Raw genomic sequence first — 13,316 nt, 5'->3', positions numbered from 1 at the left:
TACATATACATACATACATACATACATACATACATACACACATGCATGCATATATACATGCATACATACATACATACATATATATATATCTGCAGGTGACTTCCTGCTGTATGAATGGACAAGTATGATTATATTTCTAGTGTAAAACCCCCTTTTCCTCAGGGAATTACCAGATAATTGCTCTATAACCACTCACGTTTCTCTTTGTCCGATAAAGTATTCCCCACCCCCACCTCCAAGTTTCAGGAGAGGCATTCTCTTTTTCTTCGATAGGCCACAAATGTCATTTTTGCTAGAAGTATTTACTAGATATTTCAAAAATCAATTTTAATTTTGGTCCATTCATCCTGCTTCTGGTATTAGTGTAAATTATCATCACAATGGGCAAGTGATTATATAAAATTGTAAAAATGTGCAAGGATTGGTCCTGATTGGTCAAAAATCTCATGTAGTCAAGGCCCGGTGAGCTTGTGGGTTTGGGTTTGCAGAGCTGGTAGCCCTGGCTCTCAGCCACAGCAATTTAGCCATGGGCTAGATGTGCTTAAACAAGGAAGATGAAATGAATAACAGTGTTCCCTTAAAAAAAAAAATCTGGCTCAGATCCAGAGCACTAGAACTAAGGAAATGGGATTGTGGGTTTCGACGATCAATGATCAACGGAGCTCTCGGCTCCCGTTCAGGATCACCAGTATTTACATAATGCGCGATCCATCGGAAAGGCTTCTCACTGAGACGAGACACAGCCACGCCGGGCACAAGGGCTTCACTCTAAAGGCATAAGTGCTTTGGAGTTGAGTACAGTATCTTCTTCTTCAATGCCAGTGCCTTCCCAGGGTTGATAAGTAGACTTTGTAGTAAATGCCAAGACAAAAAAAGAGCAATTATTAATGACGAAAGGGAGTGAACTGCTACAAAAACAGATCTCTGTCCCCATAGGAACCAAAGTGAATGAAAGTAGGTCAGCGAAAGACAAAACTGGAGGACTGTGGTTTTAACACCAGTAACGCTGAAGTTACTTCTTTTTATCTTTCACGATACACTGGGATCCTCTTCCTTCCTCCTCCCTGCCCTCTTCTTCCAAAGCACTACCCGGCTCGCACAGGCTCGCTTTCCCAGGCGCGCTCTGTTCCTGAAATGTTTTATCTTCGACCGCTTCTCTGTGTTGAATGCTTGCGCATCCTCCGGACATCCACCACGCCAAGACACAGCCTCTCTCCAAATGTTTTTTCCTAGACCTCTGTAGCCTTTAACATCGCGGATCATCTCTTTCCTGTTAGTTCCCTCCTTGACTTGAAATCAAAACGAGCTGTGTTTGGATTGAAAAATTTGTGCTGGATCGCATAAACTGGACCAATGATTTGTTTTCCTAACAAAGGTCACGATTTCATAGTTTTATTGTTTGTCTAACATCTTTCTTTACACGTGGATACTTGTGCCCTCGACTGTCTGTTTATCTGTACGTACATACTAGCTTTTACATCTACATCTATAACTGTCTCTGTATCCACATATTTAAGAAAACAAGGCCAGCAAGATGACCTATACTTTAAGTAATCACCTACCAGTCTGAAAGGATTTTTAAAATAAGGTTAAAAAAAGAACACATTTAGCCTAGCCTTTAATCCCAGCACTTTAGAGGTAGAGGCAGGTGAATCTCTGAGCTTAAGCCCAGCCTGGTCTACATGGAGAGCTCCAGGCTAACCAGAACCAGGCAGGTCCCTGTCTCAAACAAAATAAACTATGCAACAAATCATATAGCTAAATAAAAACATTTGCATGTTTCAAAAAAGCAAAGCAAAACCAAAACCATAAACAAACAATAACAACAATAAACCAACCCAAAACTCCTCACACGTTCTGAGGTTTTCACTGTTAGATAACTTAAACAGTCCCCATAACTAAGTCTAGACTCTTTTCCTGAGCTATATGCAAAACCCTGGAAGCCAATAATGAACAAAATTATAAACAATAAACCAAAGTGTCTTTTACAAAAGAAAATGTGAATGACATGAAGACCGATTTTAAGGTTTGAGATACCAGCCTGAAATGCTTTAAATAGTTTTTAAGGCTCAAGAATAGAATTTGGTAAAAGATGTGATTCTGTAGGGCTTTACTCTTGTCAATGAAAAGAAATCAAATGCTCTCACACTTGAAAGTAAATTGTGATAAATTAATTGTTTGAGTCACGTAGTTGTTGCTCAGAACTTTGAGTTTCAATGATTTCTTAACTAAAATTTCCAAAACTAAATAACACAAAACTTCCTATGAAAAATGACACTTTTCTCTTCCACATCCGTTAGTCTTGAAATGAAGGGTTCAGGTGTGGATGATTAAACAAAATAGAGGGCAAGGTTAAAAATATGAAGGCGTTTCATTTGGGATAAATACTAAAGAGACCAATTTAATTCATGACAGTAGAGTGCAGCATGTAAACTTGGCTTAAGCAAACCCATTTCCCCTTTCCGACAGATTTCTGAGGTTGTCCTTCTACTCACTGGATAGTAAGTGTTGTTTTGAAACACAAATAACCAGGCTAATGTTTTGAATTATCAAGATATGTCAACCGGTTTATATTCTCTGAAGTTTTATCTGATGCCATCAGCACAAATATTTTCCTTTCATTTTTTAAAATCAAGACTGAATAAAAATGTAGCTTTATTAGCAATTCTTTATCATGTTCATCTGTCTGTTCTGACCCTGGAATCAAGCCTTACTCTTTATTCAAATCTTTCATCTTAAAAATATCGTCTTTGACATTTTCTGGGCAGATCATCCAAATCCATTTAGCTGGCACTCTTCCTCATCATCCTGCCGATGGCGCCTGTATACATTGGACTGCTTTCCATTACTTCAGCTCTTGGGAACAGCTCCCCCTAAGGTCACTGATGGCCTTAGTGATAACCTGATCCAGCCGGTCTTGCAGACTGGTGATTCACACTGCACAGCTACAGTGCCGCTTCGTGACCATACATGACTCCCGACACACATTTTCTTTCTTTTTTTTTTCAAGTTTTCTTTTATTGAATATTTTATTTATTTATATTTCAAATGTTATCCCCTTTCCTGGTTTCCCCTCCTGAACCCCTCTCTCTCATCTCTCCTCCCCCTGCTTCTATGAGGGTGTTCCCCCTCCTACCCACCCACTCTCATTTCCCTGCCCTGGTATTCCCCTACACTGGGGCATCGAGCCTTCACAAGGGCCAAGGCCTTCTCCTCCCATTGATATCCGACAAGGCCGTCCTCTGCTACATATGTGACTGGAGCCATGGGTTCCTCCATGTGGACTCTTTGGTTGATGGCTTAGTCCCTGGAACTCTGGGAGCTCTGGTTGGTTGATATTATTGTCCTTCCTATGGGGCTGCAAACCCCTTCAGCTCCTTCAGTCCTTTCTGTAGCTCCTCCATTGCGGATCCCATGCTCAGTCTAATGGTTGGCTGTGAGCATCTGCCTCTGTATATGTCAGGTTCTGGCAGAGCCTCTCAGGATTTTATTTTAAATAATTCTCCTTTAGTCACCTTTTCTTTTTCACGACTCTATACCAAATCACTCTGTATTGGTGTACCTAAGGCCAAAAGCCAGCTCCTCCTCTCTCCTCAGGGCATTCTGTGCTCTCACCCTCAGCAGGGGTGTAAGGCCAGGAGGCCAAAGGTCACAGTTCCTCCAGACTTCTCTGGTTTCCATTGCATAGTCACCTGCTTGCTTGGCACTTTTGCTTAAATGTCTCCTGAATGTCTCGAAATAATCGGAAACGCAGCTCATTCGAGATATTTGTGATTTATGGACTCCTCGCCTTTCACCTTAGTTAACACCAACACCATTTCCAGTCATTCGACACCCTAGAACACCTTCCAGTTTCTTTCTGTTGCTGTGGTAAAATAACCTTGACAAAAAACAATGAAGAGGGAGATGGAGTTTTATTTCATCTTACAATTCCAGGTTATAGTCCACCATCACAGAGAAGTCAAGGCAGAAACTTCAGACGACCAGTCATACCGTGTCCACCGTGTAAAGGCTGGGGACAAGTGAATGCGGTCACATCTGCCTACTGGCGTGTGCTTGTCTTGATTTCCCGTATTTATACAGCTCAGGGTTCCTTATCTAGGGGATGGTGTCACCCATGGTGGGCTGCGGCTTCCTACACAAATTATCTTAATTAAGACAGTTTCCAGAAGATATATGCCCACTGGCCAATTCAATGTAGAAAAGCCCTCACTGAGATTTTCCTCTTAGGGGATTCTAGCTTGTGGTGACAGTTTCAGCTTACCATGAGAGCACTTGAAGGTTCCCCACATTTTCCTACTTAACTATGAGTTCCTGGGGGAAATAAGCAGACCTGGTTTTCTGCCTTCTGAATGCATTTTGGATCCAGTTTCCTCCTAGTATTTATATGTCCTTGAATTCTTTCTTTCCTGGATTATGACAATAGGAGATCTCTTTATAGTCTCCCTTCTATCTGCCCTCTACTCCTCTATATGAGTGACAAGGCTATATTTATAGAAACAATAGTAAGCAGACCGCCTCACCTTCCTAAGGTGATTTACGCCCATTCTGTCCTCTTAGCTCCGCGTTCCCTAAGAAAGTCTTCTCGCATTATTAATATGCTACCTGCATAAAGTTTAACTAGAGACGTACGTGGAGGGATGTTGACATTTGACGGAAGAAGCTTCGGCTGAGCTACGCACCAACAATCACAAGTCTCCGAGTTCTTTGGTCAGGTGTTTCTCACTGACTGGAATTCCTTATAGGCCATCTCGCAGATGCTCCCTCCTCTCAGCAGCCTCATACTCCTGTTTCTCCACCTCATTTTTCATCCTCTCAGAAAATTCCCACACTATTTAAGTTAGATAGTTTAGTTCTGCCATATCCTACACCCAGAAATCCCGGAAGAACTGATTCTCGTAACCCACAGGAGGATTTATTGACCCGCATTCTGGGCATCCAGTCTTAAAGGAGGGTTCTGTGCTACCTTTTTACAAGAAAACTATTCTTCCAAGTCATAAACATACCAACAGTTACTGCCACCCTCACTGACAAGTTCTATGGCTGACCTCCATGTCTTCCTTCTCTTACCCCGTCTTTAGGGTAGTGTTTGAGATTAGCGTGGGCTGAGGAAAAGTCGCCACTAGGTGGCAGTAGCACACTAAGCTTAGTTTGGCTGAGGCTTTGTTGGGTTTGCCTGTTGAGAGCAGTGAGATTGTCCAAAGGCCACTAATTGCACGTGAGCCACACTCACAGGGGAAACCGGAAGGGGACTCCTGGGAGAAGAAGGATCGGATCGTAAAGGCGTGCCCAGGCGATGCCATTTGGGAGTGTGGTGGGATATTCCTGTAACAGAAGGCTGAGGGGCCACTGCAGCTTGGAGTTCTTTATCATAGCTAAAGGCGCCAACCTCAGGCATAAATAACCAGTTTATCAGCAACGCAAGGAGTCACACACATATCCTGTGGGCAATCTGATATGCGCGGCGAGCTTGTAATGTAGACTTGGGGGACATATCTTGGGAGAAGAGAAGAATAGTGATGTAACCACTCAGTGTCAAATGATTGCTCAGGGCATGCACAGTAGAACCAAAGACACTGCTAAGGCGCTTAGAGCTGGGCAGGTAGATTCTGGGATACTTGAAGGATATTCTTGTGGAGGTGATTCTGAAACAATAAGAAATGTGCGGAGGTGGGTTGGGATTAGGGAGGAGCTCAGGTTAAGGGGTTAAGGGATCCTGACTTAGGGATGGACTTTAAATGTGACATACTTAGAATGAAGTTACTGTGGCGACAATATCAAATGCGAAGGGGATGAATATGGAATGCTTCCCAAGTGCTTTCTTCTTCTTTTTTTTTCCTGAAATCTGGACTCAGAAAAATTAATAATCCTCATTGTGTGACTAATGGTGCATTACCTTTAAACACTACTATAGACTACTCATTAAATACATGGAGTCATCTTATAACCCTTTGCAGCACTAAGTAAATGTATCCACAGTTATTTGTTAATAAGCATATCCATCCTTGATTCTGATTCCTAATGTGTGTAAAGCAGTGTATTTCCTCAGCGTGTTACTGCCATGTGACTTTGTAGTTAATTAGCCCTCGTCCTATGTGCTTGAGTCTGAGGACTGACTAGATAGCTCCCTCCCACCTACTTCCCTTCTGTCCATCTCACTCCAAAGCACAGAGTTGTCTATGTGTAAGAAAGTACTCGTGTCATGTCCAGTCTCTACTTCAGGAGACTCAAAAGCCAACTATCGCTAATCACATCTTTGTATTCTTATTTGGTGTTTGTGTCTCCACCCCCATTTTACTGTCATATGTGATTCCTTTGCAAGAGTGATAGCATTGGCCAGGCTGGAGCCAATGAAAGAACAGACGGGTGCCACACAGAAAACCTAGACTGTGACGTGTCCCTGAGGAGAGACATCGGGAAGCTGCTTTCTGCCTTCTGTACCAACCGATACATCTTAGTGAATGCAAATGCTCCTATGTGTTTTGGAGGCTCTGAGGTCTAGTGGTTAGACCTCACCTAGATTCATTTATGAACCTCGCTAGCTGGGGATTATTGCACCAGCCCAACGTTGGAAGGAGGACACAAAAGATCCAGGAGTTCAAGGCCAGCCTGAGCCACACAGTGAGGCTGTGTCAGAAAGCAAAGCAATTTGTTAAGCCATATTACAGCGCTTGCTTAAGGGACAGTATGAATATTCATAAATGCTGGCCGGAATTCGGAGAGAGCAAGAACAACAAAGCCATTGTCTCTATTTTCAGTACTACTAATAAAGCCAGGAGGTTTTCCTCTGGAATCACTTTCAAACACAAGGAAGAAAATAAACGTGGGATAAAACTGAGATACTGGACACGTACCTGGCCAAAGGAGAAAAATCACTATTTCCTGTGCACCCCCATATCATATCACCCCTATTCTGTTACAACCTCTTCTTTTATGGGTTTTGACTTCCAGTTAGCGGATTGGTAGAATTAGGGGAGAAAAAAAAATCCTGATTGAGAAGCAGGTTTCCATAGCAACCTTGTACTGTAGTTATATTTTTCCATCTGCAACTATAAATGGTAAAATGTAACCTTCCTAATTATGCTGCAGCATTGTTAACTCTCTCGGTGCCAAACTCTTTTCAAAGTTTGATGCCTCACACACACACACAAAGCAACAGATTTCATTTTCATCTCAACAAAAAAAAAATCTTTACATTAGCTAGAATCTCTCATAAATATTAATGTTGTCTGCTCTTGGCAACATGCCAGAGTATAGATAACTTAAAAAAAAATCATGCCTGTGTGTCCAGACTGCATATTTTAAACATCCCAAATAGTTAACACATTAACCTGGGTCAAGGTTTGTCCTTTCATTGAAATGACTTTTGAGTAGAATTAGAAAGGACAAGAATTAGTGTTTAGCAGAACAAGTAAGGTCAAGCCTTGACCTTGAACAAGGCCTTGCTTTCTCTTCGGTTGTTTGGGGACAACTCCACCCCTTCAGGGCCTCCCCACATCAGGTTTAAACGACTCCTCTATCCAGACAAGTAAACCAGTTCTTTGCCCAAAGCTGATTCTGTGGCCCCTACCTCCCTTGGGTCCCTAACGTTCCTCTGTCCGCCAAAGACCCATGCTGCGGTTGCTGATGCAGAGGTGGTCGATGTCCAAAGCAGCAATGAGGAAAAAAGCTGGGCGAGGCAGGACACCTAGGACTTGTCACTCACCAAAGCATCACCTTGGCTCAACCATAAAAGCCAGACAGGTTGGACAAGAAAGCAACAGCTTTGCTATTTAGCAGTATTGTCTCAGTCTCTGTCAGAGATTGTCTCATGGTTCTCTCAAAGTACAAACAAACGCTCTGGCAGGTCTAAACGGCTGTTTGGTCATTCAAATTGTAGCGAGAGTTACTTCCCTTCCGATACCGCAGCAGAGCACAGTAAGACAAGCAGGGTTTGCCTTGCGTAGTAAGCCTGGTAAGGGGAATTAGGAACAAAGCTTCCGGCAAGGAGCCCAGGATGTGGTGCCCTGTGGGTGAGGTGGATGTCAATCAAGTATCTTCTGAGGACTTGGGAGGTGGGGGAGCTTGTAAAGACTGTCATCTTTCCTAAGACCATCTTTGCGCTTGGGGAATGGGGCTGTGTATTTATTTGTCTTCTCAGCTCTCAGATCTAAAAAAAGCAAAAATCACCCAGCAGATTCACGGATGATGTAGTCTGTAGTCCTTTGGATGTATAGAGTGCAAGCGCCACCCCTCCGTGCTATTTTCGTTTTATTGCCAAGTGGCGTTCTATCAGAGAGACGAACACAGATTAGTTATCCACTCACTGAAGGAGAAAACATCAGGGCTTCGAACAGCCCCTGTGGTTTGTGTGAAGGATTCTCTTAGGCAAACGCCAACAAGTGCTAGGTCACGTGATAAGCGCTGCTTGACTTTGTAAAGACCTCATCGGTTTTGGTCAAAATGTCTGTTGCATTTGCATGCGCGCTGGCAAAGGACAAGAGCTCTGCTTGCTACATTTCCTGACTGTTGTTCAGTGTTTTCAGTTTAAAAGCCCCCTTTAGCTGTCCTAACACACGCTTTATCTCAACACTGTTTAGGTGCTGCTTTTCCCGGGACCAGCTGTGCACTGTGTTCTTTTGTTTCTTCCTTTGTCAAATGTGCATCTTTTCTTGTGAGGTATTCATTTCAATATTTCGCCTTTCTGGTGTCATATTTGTCCATTTATGACTTTTGAGAGTTTTAAAAACGCACGGCTTTTATCAGAGATATAATTTATAACTTTTGGAATGTGTTGCTGACTGTTTAGATTTTTTTAACCATGTATTTGTAGAGCAAAAGTTTTTTGGTTTTTTTTTTTTAAACGTGCTGAAATCTGAGTTTTCAGGTTTCATTAAATGAATTATGCCTTGGTACCGGGTCTAACCCATGGTCACAAAGCATTTCTTCTAAATATCTCTCAGTTTCATGTTTTACATATAGGTCTATGATCCATTCTGAGTAGACCCATTTGAGTACTCACAATGTTAATGTGTTTTCCACCTCACCTGATAATTCCATATCATCATCATCATCATCATCATTACCTCTTTGCAAAAACTACCTAAGGACTAAAAGCTAGTATGATTGAACCAATATTTTAGAAGTTGTGTGTCTTTGGGTCTATTGACCATCTATATTAGTTTATGTTTTTTCTTTGCTAAAGCAAAAACAAATCTGAAGTCATGTTCTTATAAATGAATAAGCCGATTAAGCCATTAGGCTGATTTTTTCTTACTAATTAAGTCTCGTGGGAGCTCAAGAAGGGGGAGCATCCCCCACACTATGATATGTTGACCTTCTTACTCTAGACCCCATTACCAGAAGGGTCTAGACCCCTCATTGCCATAACCTGAACCAATCTTTCTAACAGAGCAAACCATGTCTATTCTAGAGAACTGACTCTTGTGGACTTATATTCTAGATAAAAATCTAAAGTTAAATTTTATTAGGTACAGAGGTATCCACATATGCTTGAAAAAGCCCAGTACTCAAATGTCAAATTACTTGGTCAATAAAATAAAATAAAATAATAAAATAATAAAATAATAAAATAAAGTCAGGATCTCCAGGGACTGAGAATTCTTTGCAGTCTGTCTTGAGTGACTTTCTAGACCAGCCTGTCTAGAGACAGAGATTTAAGAAGAACTAGCATGATTTCTGTACTCATACCAAGTAGGACAAGAGCTGGTCTGCAGCCGAAACCTGAAATTGTGACACAATGCTTGGGGTGTCACTCTAGCCACTAGAAAGTCACATCATGATAGTAATTTTCCTTTGAACGTGACCTTGTGCCTTGTAAGCTCTTTGCAAGAGTGGGCTATACTTTTTCTGGCCCCATACACTGGTATCTATCCTAATACTAAAACTCGGTGGCTGTGGGAACGAGTTCTCTGGCTTTGAACTTGAAAGCCTTCTGAGTTAGCCTCCCGGGGCGGGGTGGGGGTGGGGGTGGGGTGGGATGGGGTCTCGGAGTATAAGGATGAAACACCAGGACTGACTTAGCAGCCTTTGAAAAATAAATTTGCATTTAAAGCACTTGATTAGATGTAGTGTGGTAAAGAGAAAGGAAGTATGGGATTGACATCAAAGGTCCGTACCCAAAACCTTGGCTGAGATGTTTACCAGCAATGCCGTGTGAGGAAACATACAGCATCCTAACCCTCAGTGGGAAAAAATGCACTCACATGTTATGCTTATGGAACTAATAAAATTATGCATATGAGAGCCTGCCAATGCTGATACACGCTCCTTCCTAAAGTATTTTTCAATTTTATTTTTCTAGAATTATATTTCAGCGTTTGGACTTTAAGGAGTGTAGACATTAGAGATTTTGATAGTTGAGGATTTCAACATTCGGAATTGCACTTTGTCACCCACCCTAAAGATTCCTAAATTGATAAGGTGACTGTATTAATGACCTTCCTATCTGTGTGATAAAAGACTATGACCTAGACAACTTATAGAAGCAAGAGGATATTTGAGCTTATGGTTTCCGAGTTGCGAGAGTCCCTTGGTCCGGGGTAGCACAGCAACGGTGAGCAGCCAGGGCAGCAGGACCGGCAGAGAGCTTATTTCTTGGTCCGTCCAAGCTCCTTTGCTATTGCTGGAGTGGAAATGCTATTTGTGCGAAACAAGAAAGACGGGCACGGTGAACTGTGAGAGCGAAGCGCACAAGTGTGTGCGTCGGTTGTCCTTGACGGAACCCTGGGCTGGGCTGCAGGAAGAGATTTCAAGTCCAGGAGCCAAGCACATTGCCCCAGAACAACACTAGGACCAGAAGTGATCTGAAAAACGGGCAACATACACAGCCCTTTCTACAAGAGGATTCCCCCCAACACACACCTCAATCTTGTCTTTGTGTAATAGTCTGAAAGTTTTCATGTGTTTCTCTCGAAAACTGCTTTGTATTCCTGGACTCTTTACCGTTCCATCCACTAACATGGTGGCATCGATCTTGTGAAAGTTTCTAGGGTGCCAGGAAGGGGACAGGGGAGAGTGGGGGCTATCTAAACTCAAACATCAGTCTCTCGAAGCAGAATTCAATTAAGATCACTCCAATAAATGTCCGTTGTTTCCTTCCCTTCACAACACTCCAGGCCACAGCTTCCTGCCTGGCTTTCATTTTTAATCCCCCTGCCTGGATCGCATAAAGTTCCTGGCACACTGTGAATGGCTTTTCCCATCCTCCCCTCACCCCGGGCTTGGGTTCTGTCATCTGTGGCTGTCAACAGCAAAGTTGCAAATGGAAGCATCTCTGAGGTGAAGGGAAGCAGGCAGGGCATTGCCCTGCGGCTGACCCAGCAGGGTGTGAACCTACCACCCAGGGAACTATGCATGCTCCATTGTTCTTGGCTTTCATAACCCGCCCCCCCCCCCCATCCACCTCAGGTCACAACTCCAACATCTCAGATCTATTTTATTTCTCTGCCAACGTCTACCTCCCAGACTCACTCAACAAGTATTTACTCTTTGAAGCACCAGCCATTCTAAGATAGAAGAAATCTCACATTTCTTCTGGTATAGACAAAACTTGACACAGACTCATGGCGTCTCTGCTTAATAATTGTCCCTTCTGTGTGGTTGAAGCTCTCCTGCCTGTCTGCATATCCGGTGTCCAGTGATGTACTAGTCTTACCTGGGATTGATCCTTCCATATCTTCTGTCTACTTCTGGAAGGAAAGGGTTTGATCAGCAAATCCTCACAGATAACTACCAGTTATCAGTTGATGTATGTACCCAACACGTGTGTGTGTGTGTGTGTGTGTGTGTGTGTGTGTGTGGAGAGAGAGAGAGAGAGAGAGAGAGAGAGAGAGAGAGAGAGAGAGAGAGAGAGAGAGAGAGAGAGAGAGAGAGAAGATGGTGGTGTCGACCTAAATAGAATAATCCCAGCATGTAGAATCAGACACTAAATCAAGTTGGAGGGCAGTATTTCCATGAAAATTGGTCTAGTGGTTCCTGCCTACTGGCACAGAACCAAAAGCCAGGAAACCATTGTGCCCTGTGTACCCCAAGATTCTCGGTAAAAGCCTGTCATGTCTTCTAGGCACGTATCCATTGATCTCCATAAGAAATCCAGTCAGGCCATTTCCACCCACTTGGACCGCCATCATAGATTCCTATCCCTGGTCTTAGCTGATATCATCCTGCATCAAACCCTTCCTCTCTGGCAAGCACCCATTATCATCAGACTCCCCATCCTTGCTCTGTCATTACTCGTTCTTTCGGTGAGTGACACCTCCACTCCTCTTTAAGTGAGGGCTTTCCCTGTGCCTGCATCTCACAGGGACTGAGGGAAGGCTGCCATCTTGTTTGGTCCCATTTCTCCTCCCTTTAGATTTTAACTCTTCCCTCCTTAGCCCTCCACCTCTCCTTAGAAGCCATGTTGTCACGGGCCTTTCTTCTTCTTTGCAGGCTTCTTCTAAAGATCTCTGAGTCACTCAACTTCCATCTTTGAGGACTTTCACATCAGACTCTGTCTTTCATAAGCACCTACAGACCCTGTTACAGTATTTGGTGATTTTTATATCTATGTTGAGCCCCCCTCCTTTCCAAAGATCTTCCCCCTAGCTTATCTGCCCACAGGCTGGGCCCTTCCTTGTAAATGACCACAGGGCCTGGGAAATGTCACTTTCTAAGGTTTACTTTCACTGCCCTGTTGTAGCTCTTTGGATCCAATCTAAAGTCCGATAATTCCTCAGCCTCCCATTAAGCACCAGCTCATGGTTCTGCCACCTTTTCCATAGCACCACATTCTCAGATCCCATTTTTCTCCCCTCGTAGACTCCACAGTGTTTGTTAGAGTCCCCAGATTTCACCCCCATCCTGTGCTGTCACACCTGCTGTACTCTTGAGTGGACGGGGAACTTATCCACCCCTAAGCCTCTGTTTAGTCTGTTTCCAAAAAGCTGACTATGCCAAGAAAAACTATGTTAAAAAATAATGCTGGTGCCAGGCAGTGGTGGCACACACCTTTAATCCTAGCGCAGGGAGGCAGAGGCAGGAGGATTTCTGAGTTTGAGGCCAGCCTGGTCTACAGAGTGAGTTCCAGGCACTCAGGGCTACACAGAGAAACCCTGTCTCCAAAAACCAAAAACCAAAAAAGAAAAAAAAAAAAAACCCAAAACAAACCCAAAAACAAACAAACAACCCAAAAACTGAAACTGTCAAGCACTTCACCTTCAACTCTGTGAAATTCCTTCGCTTTTTCTGGGAGTTTCTGGTACTGGCATGGAAGGAACCTTTTTCTTAAGAGTTTTTGGCACAGCAGGAAGATTTTTCTTTGTGAAAGACAAGGA

The 13,316-nt window shown here is 43.2% G+C and overlaps 1 protein-coding gene and 1 pseudogene across 1 annotated transcript in view; both read left to right on the top strand.

Annotated features, from left to right (window-relative positions):
* The window catches only part of Scel (sciellin), a 103,064-nt gene that overhangs the window by 32,964 nt on the left and 56,784 nt on the right, over nucleotides 1–13,316 (top strand). The gene's annotated exons all lie outside the window — the stretch shown is intronic.
* LOC127691090 (60S ribosomal protein L7-like) overlaps nucleotides 12,054–13,316 on the top strand; it is a 1,857-nt pseudogene continuing 594 nt past the window's right edge.

Source organism: Apodemus sylvaticus, chromosome 8 (genome assembly GCF_947179515.1).
Source record: "Apodemus sylvaticus chromosome 8, mApoSyl1.1, whole genome shotgun sequence".
Classification (NCBI taxonomy): Eukaryota; Metazoa; Chordata; class Mammalia; order Rodentia; family Muridae; genus Apodemus; species Apodemus sylvaticus.
Note: the sequence above shows the minus strand (reverse complement) of the source record. Positions and strands in the feature narration are given on the sequence as shown.